Here is a 13,763-nt window from a genome sequence, read left to right as displayed (position 1 = left end):
GCTGTTTACATTTGTCAAATAGAATGCACACTGTCTCTTGAACTCCCTCCAACATGCTGGAATGCACCTGGCTTGTGAGAGTTTAGACAGCAGAAGCCCAGTAACTGCAATTCCTGGACCGGTGACATTTTACACTGACTATATAAGGTTATTACTGGATGGCTCCTTATGATACCACGTGTATTTAAGAAGACTGCTCCACATAAATCTGACATCACCTATACTGCTTGTGCACATGGCGGAGGCGGACCCTGCTATCCTGTATCTCTTATCCCTGTGCAATCCCCAGGTGTCTGCAGGGATATAACATGGGCAGTGTTCTCCCCACACTTTATTTCTCAGTCCATGCCATAAAATTCCCCTGCCTTCCAGCACTGTAACATGGTCAGTAAGTTGCATTGAGATATTCCTATATGAACCATCAGTGCAGCATGACTTTCAGATGCGTCAGACTGGAGAGCAGAGCATATTGCTCCCACAGTATAAAATATAGGGCATGCAGTTGCCGGGAGTAACAGACACCAGCAAACACACTGAACAGTGAAGAGAATGGACAGTTGCTATATGTCTGATACTGGTCTTTTTGTATAACAAGCGAGTATGGCAGTATCTGGACTTTGCTGCCATCTGTGTCCAACCAGCAAGCTAAAATAAAGGATGAGGCTTGCAAAGGACGGCATACCCTCTGAGGTCACATCCCTTGTACGGGTGCCCCTTTAACGGGTGCGAGCCAAGCACTCACCCATCCTGCCACCATCATCTCACAAAACGCAGTCACGAAACTAGAGATCTGCATGGGCACCCACACTGACTGCAAGCACACCAGCAAGCAAAAGTAAGTTTTATTAAAAAAAAGCTACTAGCATTACTAAATGTGGGGCATATGTGTAAGGTGAATTTCTGTGTGGAATTATGTGTATTATGGGCATTACTAATGTGGGGCATATGTGTAAGGTGAATTACTGTGTGGAATTATGTGTATTATGGGCATTACTAATGTGGGGCATATGTGTAAGGTGAATTACTGTGTGACATTATGTGTATTTTGGGCATTACTAATGTGGGTCATATGTGTAAGGTGCATTACTGTGTGGCATTATGTGTATTATGGGCATTACTAATGTGGGGCATGTAAGGTGAATTGCCGTGTGGATTTACGTGTATTCTGGGCATTACTAATGTGGGGCATATGTGTAAGGTACATTACTGTGTGGAATTATGTGTATTATGGGCATTACTGTGTGGCATTATGCAGGGTTGAACTGGCCCACAGGGCAACCCCCCTCCCCCCGGTGGGTCCCACTGCCTGAGTGTTGCTTGGTTAGATGCAGAACTAGCGGCGGTGCTAGGGGGCACCAGCCAAAATTTTGCCTAGGGCATCAAATTGGCTAGGGCCGGCTCTGGTCAGACAGCTTTATTTTTACACTGCAATTTAGATTTCAGTTTGAACACACCCCACCCACATCTAAATCTGCCCCAACTGCAGTGCAACTTGGTTTTGCCCAGTTGCTTGCTTTTTTGCTGTACTTGCAAACATGAATCAGGCCTAGTGAGTATTACTGTAACTTTTCACATCAGTACATAAACCAGGTAAAAATATCTTTCTTAACATTTATCTGGCATTTTACTAGATATTCAAAGGTCCTATAGGGTTTATGGACAATAACTTTACTTTGTCCTCATCTGCTGTATCCAATAGGTGCAAGAAAGCCCTGAAATCTGTAATCACAAGAGACAATGCTTTTTCCATTTTTTCTGGTCAAAGCAAGAGTGGAAATTGCTCTGAAGCCAATTCCACCCGAATTAAGCTAAGTACACACTGTCAGATTTTTTTTGGTCGGCCCGACAATTGGACAATTTTTGGGGAAATTGTAGGCACCAATATCTGAGTTACACACTAAAAGATTTTATTTTTAAAGTTACTGCCATTTTCTGCCAAATCACACTGCATTTGCATATGTCCGCCCACAAGTAGGATGATGTAGTGAGAGGAAACAGGAAATATGGGCAGATTATTGAGAATGCACACACACTGCACAATATCTGGAGATTGTGGCAGAAATTTTTGGTTTGGGATGATAGACCGGAAAATCGACTGTTCGTGTGTGTGGGCAAGATTTTCCAGAATTATCAGTGAAACGTCAACACGATCATTTGTACACACTATATAATAACTTTAGTCGTACTTCCAATTATTGGCAAATCGACCCAATAATTATATATTGTGTGCCTAGCTTTACTTCTAAACCAGCTACATCTGCAGTGGGAAAATAATGTTTGATAATTGGCTGAAGAAGACACTTTTTCTTGATGAGCCATCTCTCTAGAGCACAGGTTCTCAAACTCGGTCCTCAGGACCCCACACGGTGCATGTTTTGCAGGTCTCCTCACAGAATCACAAGTGACATAATTAGCTCCACCTGTGGACCTTTTAAAATGTGTCAGTGAGTAATTAATACACCTGTGCACCTGCTGGGTTACCTGCAAAACATGCACTGTGTGGGGTCCTGAGGACCGAGTTTGAGAACCACTGCTCTAGAGCACAGGTTCTCAAACTCGGTCCTCAGGACCCCACACGGTGCATGTTTTTCAGGTCTCCTCACAGAATCACAAGTGAAATAATTAGCTCCACCTGTGGACCTTTTAAAATGTGTCAGTGAGTAATTAATACACCTGTGCACTTGCCGGGTTACCTGCAAAACATGCACTGTGTGGGGTCCCGAGGACCGAGTTTGAGAACCACTGCTCTAGAGCATCTCTTCAATCTTTAATTTTTAAAATTTGAGACACTATGAGTCTAAGGAACATTATCATTTTGCACTGTCAGCATTTTAAAAGCATTTGGTTGTCACATGACTCCTTAGTTGACAAATGAAACCTTTTTTGGGGTTCTGTTTTTAGTTCATTAACAGGCTGGGACCTTCCTGACACGTGAGACCAGGTTCTGAACCTGCAGTGCCTTTCAATTTAAACCAAGGGACATTTAATTTCTGTGTTGGTTGAATGTAAACTTGATTTTATCAATAATGATCTTGATTTGTAAACTAATTTTCATTACATTGCCATGACCCTTATTTCACAGGAGTGTATTATCAGGATTACCTGCAGTGCTGCAGCTACCGCTAGAACAGTCCATGTACACGCTAAGAGGGGAGCCCGGTGATGCGGGTCCACCCGCTACAGAGTCCCTCATTCTTCTGAGCCTATGTGGAACCAATTCATGTGCACTAGAGCTCGGTTTGTACTTTGAGTTTGCCCCCTCTCAAGTTTTTTTCTATGGCAATTCATTGTCCTGATCTACTGGATTATTAATCTTTTGGACTGAGGTGCACCAAGGTAATGGAATTAGAGATGTGCACTGGAAATTTTTTCGGGTTTTGTGTTTTGGTTTTGGATTCGGTTCCGCGGCCGTGTTTTGGATTCGGACGTGTTTTGCCAAAACCTCCCTGAAAATTTTTTGTCGGATTCGGGTGTGTTTTGGATTCTGGTGTTTTTTTTACAAAAAACCCTCAAAAACAGCTTAAATCATAGAATTTGGGGGTCATTTTGATCCCATAGTATTATTAACCTCAATAACCATAATTTCCACTCATTTTCAGTCTATTCTGAACACCTCACAATATTATTTTTAATCCTAAAATTTGCACCGAGGTCGCTGGATGGCTAAGCTAAGCGACACAAGTGGCCGACACAAACACCTGGCCCATCTAGGAGTGGCACTGCAGTGTCAGGCAGGATGGCACTTCAAAAAAATAGTCCCCAGACAGCACATGATGCAAAGAAAAAAAGAGGCACACCAAGGTCGCTGTGTGACTAAGCTAAGCGACACAAGTGGCCGACACAAACACCTGGCCCATCTAGGAGTGGCACTGCAGTGTCAGGCAGGATGGCACTTCAAAAAAATAGTCCCCAGACAGCACATGATGCAAAGAAAAAAAGAGGCACACCAAGGTCGCTGTGTGACTAAGCTAAGTGACACAAGTGGCCGACACAAACACCTGGCCCATCTAGGAGTGGCACTGCAGTGTCAGACAGGATGGCACTTCAAAAAAAATAGTCCCCAAACAGCACATGATGCAAAGAAAAATGAAAGAAAAAAGAGGTGCAAGATGGAATTGTCCTTGGGCCCTCCCACCCACCCTTATGTTGTATAAACAGGACATGCACACTTTAACGAACCCATCATTTCAGCGACAGGGTCTGCCACACGACTGTGACTGAAATGACTGGTTGGTTTGGGCCCCCACCAAAAAAGAAGCAATCAATCTCTCCTTGCACAAACTGGCTCTACAGAGGCAAGATGTCCACCTCATCATCATCCTCCGATTCCTCACCCCTTTCACTGTGTACACCCCCCTCCTAACAGATTATTAATTCGTCCCCACTGGAATCCACCATCTCAGATCCCTGTGTACTTTCTGGAGGCAATTGCTGCTGGTGAATGTCTCCACGGAGGAATTGATTATAATTCATTTTGATGAACATCATCTTCTCCACATTTTCTGGAAGTAACCTCGTACGCCGATTGCTGACAAGGTGAGCGGCTGCACTAAACACTCTTTCGGAGTACACACTGGAGGGAGGGCAACTTAGGTAGAATAAAGCCAGTTTGTGCAAGGGCCTCCAAATTGCCTCTTTTTCCTGCCAGTATACGTACGGACTGTCTGACGTGCCTACTTAGATGCGGTCACTCATATAATCCTCCACCATTCTTTCAATGGTGAGAGAATCATATGCAGTGACAGTAGACGACATGTCAGTAATCGTTGGCAGGTCCTTCAGTCCGGACCAGATGTCAGCACTCGCTCCAGACTGCTCTGCATCACCGCCAGCGGGTGGGCTCGGAATTCTTAGCCTTTTCCTCGCACCCCCAGTTGCGGGAGAATGTGAAGGAGGAACTGTTGACGGGTCACGTTCCGCTTGACTTGACAATTTTCTCACCAGCAGGTCTTTGAACCTCTGCAGACTTGTGTCTGCTGGAAAGAGAGATACAACGTAGGTTTTAAATCTAGGATCGAGCACGGTGGCCAAAATGTAGTGCTCTGATTTCAACAGATTGACCACCCGTGAATCCTGGTTAAGCGAATTAAGGGCTCCATCCACAAGTCCCACATGCCTAGCGGAATCGCTCTGTTTTAGCTCCTCCTTCAATGTCTCCAGCTTCTTCTGCAAAAGCCTGATGAGGGGAATGACCTGACTCAGGCTGGCAGTGTCTGAACTGACTTCACGTGTGGCAAGTTCAAAGGGTTGCAGAACCTTGCACAACGTTGAAATCATTCTCCACTGCACTTGAGTCAGGTGCATTCCCCCTCCTTTGCCTAAATCGTGGGCAGATGTATAGGTTTGAATGGCCTTTTGCTGCTCCTCCATCCTCTGAAGCATATAGAGGGTTGAATTCCACCTCGTTACCACCCCTTGCTTCAGATGATGGCAGGGCAGGTTCAGGACTGTTTGCTGGTGCTCCAGTCTTTGGCACGCGGTGGCTGAATGCTGAAAGTGGCCCGCAATTCTTCGGGCCACCGACAGCATCTCTTGCACGCCCCTGTCGTTTTTTAAATAATTCTGCACCACCAAATTCAATGTATGTGCAAAACATGGGACGTGCTGGAATTTGCCCACATGTAATGCACGCACAATATTGCTGGCGTTGTCCGATGTCACAAATCCCCAGGAGAGTCCAATTGGGGTAAGCCATTCTGCGATGATGTTCCTCAGTTTCCGTAAGAGGTTGTGAGCTGTGTGCCTCTTATTGAAAGCGGTGATACAAAGCGTAGCCTGCCTAGGAACGAGTTGGCGTTTGCGAGATGCTGCTACTGGTGCCGCCGCTGCTGTTCTTGCTGCGGGAGGCAATACATCTACCCAGTGGGCTGTCACAGTCATATAGTCCTGAGTCTGCCCTGCTCCACTTGTCCACATGTCCGTGGTTAAGTGGACATTGGGTACAACTGCATTTTTTAGGACACTGGTGACTCTTTTTCTGACGTCTGTGTACATTTTCGGTATCGCCTGCCTAGAGAAATGGAACCTAGATGGTATTTGGTACCGGGGACACAGTACCTCAATCAAGTCTCTAGTTGCCTGTGAATTAACGGTGGATACCGGACACACATTTCTCACCACCCAGGCTGCCAAGACCTGAGTTATCCGCTTTGCAGCAGGATGACTGCTGTGATATTTCATCTTCCTCGCAAAGGACTGTTGGACAGTCAATTGCTTACTGGAAGTAGTACAAGTGGTCTTCCGACTTCCCCTCTGGGATGACGATCGACTCCCAGCAGCAACAACAGCAGCACCAGCAGCAGTAGGCGTTACACTCAAGGATGCATCGGAGGAATCCCAGGCAGGAGAGGACTCGTCATACTTGCCAGTGACATGGCCTGCAGGACTATTGGCTTTCCTATGTAAGGTGGAAATTGACACTGAGGGAGTTGGTGGTGTGGTTTGCAGGAGCTTGGTTACAAGAGGAAGGGATTTAGTGGTCAGTGGACTGCTTCCGCTGTCATCCAAAGTTTTTGAACTTGTCACTGACTTCTTATGAATGCGGTCCAGGTGACGTATAAGGGAGGATGTTCCTAGGTGGTTAACGTCCTTACCCCTACTTATTACAGCTTGACAAAGGCAACACACGGCTTGACACCTGTTGTCCGCATTTGTGTTGAAATAATTCCACACCGAAGAGGAGATTTTTTTTGTATTTTGACCAGGCATGTCAATGGCCATATTCGTCCCACGGACATCAGGTGTCTCCCCGGGTGCCTGACTTAAACAAACCACCTCACCATCAGAATCCTCCTTGTCAATTTCCTCCCCAGCGCCAGCAACACCCATATCCTCATCCTGGTGTACTTCAACAGTGACATCTTCAATTTGACTATCAGGAACTGGACTGCGGGTGCTCCTTCCAGCACTTGCAGGGGGCGTGCAAATGGTGGAAGGCGCAAGCTCTTCCCGTCCAGTGTTGGGAAGGTCAGGCATCGCAACCGACACAATTGGACTCTCCTTGGGGATTTGTGATTTAGAAGAACGCACAGTTCTTTGCTGTGCTTTTGCCAGCTTAAGTCTTTTCATTTTTCTAGCGAGAGGATGAGTGCTTCCATCCTCATGTGAAGCTGAACCACTAGTCATGAACATAGGCCAGGGCCTCAGCCGTTCCTTGCCACTCCGTGTCGTAAATGGCATATTGGCAAGTTTACGCTTCTCCTCAGACGCTTTTAATTTTGATTTTTGGGTCATTTTACTGAACTTTTGTTTTTTGGATTTTACATGCTCTCTACTATGACATTGGGCATCGGCCTTGGCAGACGATGGTGCTGGCATTTCATCGCCTTGCCATGACTAGTGGCAACAGCTTCAGCACGAGGTGGAAGTGGATCTTGATTTTTCCCTATTTTAACCTCCACATTTTTGTTCTCCATTTTTTAATGTGTGGAATTATATGCCAGTATCAATAGCAATGGCCTACTACTATATATACTGCGCACAACTGAAATGCACCACAGGTATGGATGGATAGTATACTTGACGACATAGAGGTAGGTAGAGCAGTGGCCTTCCGTACCGTACTGCTATATATACTGGTGGTCACTGTCAGCAAACTGCAAAACTAAAATGCACCACAGGTATAGAATCTAGATGGATAGTATACTTGACGACACAGAGGTAGGTAGAGCAGTGGCCTTCCGTACCGTACTGCTATATATACTGGTGGTCACTGTCAGCAAACTGCAAAACTAAAATGCACCACAGGTATAGAATCTAGATGGATAGTATACTTGACGACACAGAGGTAGGTAGAGCAGTGGCCTTCCGTACCGTATTGCTATATATACTGGTGGTCACTGGTCAGCAAAACTCTGCACTGTACTCCTCCTATATAATATACTGGTGGTCCCCAGTACCCACAATAAAGCAGTGTGAGCACAGATATATGCAGCACACTGAGCACAGATATGGAGCGTTTTTCAGGCAGACAACGTATACTGGTGGTCACTGGTCAGCAAAACTCTGCACTGTACTCCTCCTATATAATACTGCTGGTCCCCAGTCCCCACAATAAAGCAGTGTGAGCACAGATATATGCAGCACACTGAGCACAGATATGGAGCGTTTTTCAGGCAGAGAACGGATAAAACTGGTGGTCACTGATCAGCAAAACTCTGCACTGTACTCCTCCGATATAATACTGCTGGTCCCCAGTCCCCACAATAAAGCAGAGCAGTGTGAGCACAGATATATGCAGCACACTGAGCACAGATATGGAGCGTTTTTCAGGCAGAGAACGGATAAAACTGGTGGTCACTGATCAGCAAAACTCTGCACTGTACTCCTCCTATATAATACAGCTGCTCCCCAGACCCCACAATTAAGCAATAAGCACAAACGGGGAGGACGCCAGCCACGTCCTCTCCCTAACATTTCCAATGCACGAGTGAAAATGGCGGCGACGCGCGGCTCCTTATATGGAATCCGAATCTCGTGAGAATCCGACAGCGGGATGATGACGTTCGGGCGCGCTCGGGTTAACCGAGCCATACGGGAGAATCCGAGTGTGCCTCGGACCCGTGTAAAATGGGTGAAGTTCGGGGGGGTTCGGTTTCCAAGGAACCGAACCCGCTCATCACTAAATGGAATACTTTCATGCTAATAGTCTCAAATACAGATCTTGTTTCTTCACATTTCTGCCACCTTGGTCAGCCACTATCAGTCTCTAATTGGATATCTCTTGCCTTTCTTGCCAAAAGGACAGCTTTGGATACACTCTGTAGCATCGCCAACTGCTAAACATCACTACACAGGCACTGTGGAAACTCAGGATTTTTTATTTTCAGTCAAGTGTTGTGCCATTACATCCATGGCTTATTGCAGCTCACTATGGGACTTCAAGTCCTCCTAGAAATTATGCTTGTGATCCTGTTGTACTTTAAGTGTATACTCTTTGGCTTGTGGTCTTCCCACCACTAACTGCTGAAACTGCAGGTTAAATAGCCATGACCATTTCTGAAGCTGTAGTAGATTGACTGTAGATCTCTACACTGGCTCTTTGTGTTCTCCAGAATCCAATTCAAATTATTCACGCTCACTTACAGTGTATCTGGAAAGTATTCACAGCGCTTCACTTTTTCCACATTTTGTTATGTTACAAGCTTATTCCAAAATTGAATAAATTCATTTTTTTCCCTCATATAAATATGAATATTTATATTTATTTAATTTGTCTACATATCAATTGTGTTACCTATTTTTATTAATATTAAAATTATATGTTTATGATTTAATAGCACGCTCTTTACATTTTAAATAATTTACACACTGAAAGATATGAACGATATCTCGTTAATTTCTTTAATTAATGTCGCCTAACGTGTAGGGCCTATTACACTACAGTACCAAATACTCTTTCACACTCTGTATATTAGACTCTGCACCAGACTTGACACCCAACATGGGTCTTCATTTATAACCTGGCACCAGACACTGCTCAGCATACTAGACTTGGCACCATATGTGAATCTGCGCATTTGACTTGGCAATAGAGATGGACCTGCATTGGATTTCTACTCTGTATGTGTCTGCATATTAGGTCTGACACCAAGTATTACACAGTACCTGGCACCAGGCATGTCTTGTTGGCAATAACATATAAGTATTTTTATTTACCTTACAGTAAATCTCCAGCGGCGTTTCCTCCGGGTCAGTGCAGAACAGCAGCTCCGCCTCCTTACTCTCCGGCTACTTACAGCTCACCCTGCCTTCCTATAACACGAGAGCCTGCCGGAACTTGGAAGGGGAGCTGAGTGAGTACACAGCAGCAGCACTGGGACTGGGGCAGCTTGTGCTGCCGTCAGGATGCGCTAATATAGCAGCCTATTACACACAGGATGAAGTAAACTGGTTTGGCTGTTGCAATAGGTCATGACACTGACAGTGCTGTAAACTTATCAGCAACCTCCGCTAGCCAGCTGCTGGGGCTGGGGTGGATGATCGCTGACCTCTGACTCCTCATTTCAAGTTAGTAATCTGATTTCTCCCGTTTGCAGATGTCACGCTGTTATCAAGGGCCAGTCTACAAACTACTTTCCACAAGTGTGCTTAAACACTGTTGAATATATCTGTATAATTTCAAGTAGTTTGCAGACTGCCCCTTGCTCCCTGCATGAGTGAAAACCTGCAAATGGAAAATGCAGAGTCCTGTGGCAGCCATCGGGTTAAACCTGTTCACTCAATAACTCTTTCCCATGTAGTGACCGGGGTGTGTGTGTGTGTGTGTAAAATATATATATATATATATATATATATATATATATATATATATATATCTATCTATCTCTTACATAAGTTAGTCACTCAGTATTATTGTTCATTCTTTGTAACACTAATTTCTACAATGAGGCAATGTTGCAATACACTGTTGGTTGGTAACTCACTCTAAGCTCAGTAACAGTTGCAGTGGAATCAGCAATGCAACATCTTGATACATATATTACTATTCTGTATCATTACCAACCAACAGTGTATTGCAACATTGCCTCATAGTAGAAATTAGTGTTATTATTTTACAACTTACCTGGTTGATGGGACAATCACAGATCAGAGTTACTGAATCAATGCTGTTACAGCATCTTACGCAGTCACAATTTTGAATTTCATGTGTATATGAATAACTTGATATACACTATATACAAAGGAATGGACACATTCGCTATTTGTCTTTAATCTTTATTCACTTTATGTGTATTCTTTATTTTCTTTCACATCTCTCAGATTTTAATACTTCTCTCGTCAAATAATAAAGGACAATTTTAGTCCCAGTATGACATAAATTATTTTTTCTTTATCTACATTATTAGTCATAGGTGGACATCAAAGCCCCTATTGGTCAACATCAACACAGGGGAGCTTAAAATTAAATCTTAATCGGTTGTACATTTAAATGTCAGTTGGGTTGTGTGCACCCTAGTCGGAACGGGTTTCTTCCTCTTGTCCCCTCACTATGGGGATTTGATAATATAATTATATTTATATAACTGATTGTACAGTACATAAAATTTGTATTGCCAGAAAAAGTATTTGGTATTGACCATGTGGGATTTGCAATTTGTGGGATTTGTGTCTTCCATTCCTGTCTTTCTGTGCTCTAGAGAACTCCTAAACCTATATTTAGTTTGAAGGGGCCCTGGACTCCACTAAATCTCTATGTGGCTGTGACCTTACCGAGAACTCCTAGTAGAGGAATGGCGCAAATCTTATTTACCAAACACGTTTATTAAATTTGCCTGTATGTGGCAACATGCTACACTTAGTATTTGAGTTTTCACCTGCCACTGCAGGACACACCCCTGAGTGACAATAAATGTGCCCATAAGTGGAGCTGGATTCACGCTCCACATTTTATTGCCAACTATAATCTCCCTGAAACTAGTTTTCAAAAGTAGGCAAGTATGATTGAAGAATGGTAGAAACTGCAACATAAAATGAAACAAATGTTTTTTTTTTCTGTCAGCAGACTGTTAATGAGAGAGTAATTAAATATTAAAAAATGAAAAAAATTAAGGACTTATTTTGTTAATGCATTATTAATAATAAGATTTTACTCACCGGTAAATCTATTTCTCGTAGTCCGTAGTGGATGCTGGGGACTCCGTAAGGACCATGGGGAATAGACGGGCTCCGCAGGAGACTGGGCACTCTAAGAAAGATTTAGTACTACTGGTGTGCACTGGTTCCTCCCTCTATGCCCCTCCTCCAGACCTCAGTTAAGGAAACTGTGCCCGGAAGAGCTGACATTACAAGGAAAGGATTTTGGAATCCAGGGTAAGACTCATACCAACCACACCAATCACACCGTATAACTTGTGATAACATACCCAGTTAACAGTATGAACAACAACAAAGCATCAACCACGGATGCCAACATAACATAACCCTTTATTAAGCAATAACTATATACCTGTATTGCAGAAAGTCCGCACTTGGGACGGGCGCCCAGCATCCACTACGGACTACGAGAAATAGATTTACCGGTGAGTAAAATCTTATTTTCTCTAACGTCCTAGTGGATGCTGGGGACTCCGTAAGGACCATGGGGATTATACCAAAGCTCCCGAACGGGCGGGAGAGTGCGGATGACTCTGCAGCACCGAATGGGCAAACACAAGGTCCTCCTCAGCCAGGGTATCAAACTTGTAGAACTTTGCAAAGGTGTTTGAACCCGACCAAGTAGCTGCTCGGCAAAGCTGTAATGCCGAGACCCCTCGGGCAGCCGCCCAAGAAGAGCCCACTTTCCTTGTGGAATGGGCTTTTATCGATTTTGGATGCGACAAACCCGCCGCAGAATGAGCCTGGTGAATCGTGTTACAGATCCAGCGAGCAATAGTTTGCTTTGAAGCAGGAGCACCCAGCTTGTTGGATGCATACAGGATAAACAGCGAGTCAGTTTTCCTGACTCCAGCCGTTCTGGTCACATAAATCTTCAAAGCCCTGACTACATCAAGCAACTTGGAATCCTCCAAGTCACGAGAAGCCGTAGGCACCACAATAGGTTGGTTCAAATGAAAAGATGACACCACCTTCGGCAGAAATTGTGGACGAGTCCGTAATTCTGCCCTGTCCACATGGAAAACCAGATAGGGGCTTTTACATGACAAAGCCACAAATTCTGACACACGCCTAGCCGAAGCTAAGGCCAATATCATGACCACCTTCCACGTGAGATACTTTAGCTCCACGGTCTTAAGTGGCTCAAACCAGTGGAATTTCAGGAAACCCAACACCACGTTGAGATCCCAAGGTGCCACTGGTGGCACAAAAGGGGGCTGAATATGCAGCACTCCCTTAACAAACGTCTGAACCTCAGGAAGAGAAGCCAGTTCTTTTTGAAAGAAAATGGATAGGGCTGAAATCTGGACCTTTATGGACCCCAACTTCAAGCCCATAGTCACTCCAGACTGTAGGAAGTGCAGGAACCGGCCCAGCTGGAATTCCTCTGTAGGGGCCTTCCTGGCCTCACACCAAGCAACATATTTTCGCCATATACGGTGATAGTGTTTTGCTGTCACGTCCTTCCTAGCCTTTATTAGCGTAGGAATAACTTCATCCGGAATGCCTTTTTCTGCTAGGATCCGGCGTTCAACCGCCATGCGTCAAACGCAGCCGCGGTAAGTCTTGGAACAGACAGGGCCCCTGTTGCAACAGGTCCTGTCTGAGAGGCAGATGCCATGGGTCCTCTGTGAGCATTTCTTGCAGTTCCGGGTACCAAGTCCTTCTTGGCCAATCCGGAACAATGAGTATTGTTCTCACTCCTCTTTTTCTTACGATTCTCAGCACCTTGGGTATGAGAGGAAGAGGAGGAAATACATAGACCGACTGGAACACCCACGGTGTCACTAGTGCGTAAACAGCTATCGCCTGAGGGTCCCTTGACCTGGCGCAATACCTTTTTAGCTTTTTGTTGAGGCGGGATGCCATCATGACCACCTGTGGCAGTTCCCATCGATTTGTAATCTGCGTGAAGACTTCTTGATGAAGTCCCCACTATCCCGGGAGGAGGTCGTGCCTGCTGAGGAAGTCTGCTTCCCAGTTGTCCACTCCCGGAATGAACACTGCTGACAGTGCTTGCACGTGATTCTCCGCCCAACGAAGAATCCTGGTGGCTTCCGCCATCGCCACCCTGCTTCTTGTGCCGCCCTGGCAGTTTACATGAGCCACTGCGGTGATGTTGTCTGACTGAATCAGCACCGGTGGTTGTGAAGCAGAGGCTCCGCTTG

General features: G+C 45.0%; 1 protein-coding gene and 1 long non-coding RNA gene across 5 annotated transcripts in view; one reads left to right on the top strand and one right to left on the bottom strand.

Moving 5' to 3' along the window:
• The window catches only part of LOC134948982 (uncharacterized), a 202,261-nt gene extending 192,378 nt beyond the window's left edge, over positions 1 to 9,883 (bottom strand). For both annotated transcript variants that reach the window (XR_010183073.1, XR_010183072.1), the window contains exon 1: positions 9,658 to 9,883. This is a non-coding gene — a long non-coding RNA (uncharacterized LOC134948982). The remainder of the gene's footprint in view (positions 1 to 9,657) is intronic.
• The window catches only part of AMMECR1 (AMMECR nuclear protein 1), a 463,662-nt gene that overhangs the window by 194,971 nt on the left and 254,928 nt on the right, over positions 1 to 13,763 (top strand). Inside the window, exon 1 of one of the 3 annotated variants that reach the window (XM_063937306.1) lies at positions 9,738 to 9,794. The exons of the other annotated variants lie outside the window; for them this stretch is intronic. The gene's annotated coding sequence lies outside the window, so the exon portion shown is untranslated. Of the gene's footprint in view, positions 1 to 9,737; positions 9,795 to 13,763 lie in introns of those variants that run through there. 3 annotated transcript variants of the gene reach the window in all.

Source organism: Pseudophryne corroboree, chromosome 8 (genome assembly GCF_028390025.1).
Source record: "Pseudophryne corroboree isolate aPseCor3 chromosome 8, aPseCor3.hap2, whole genome shotgun sequence".
Classification (NCBI taxonomy): domain Eukaryota; kingdom Metazoa; phylum Chordata; class Amphibia; order Anura; family Myobatrachidae; genus Pseudophryne; species Pseudophryne corroboree.
Note: the sequence above shows the minus strand (reverse complement) of the source record. Positions and strands in the feature narration are given on the sequence as shown.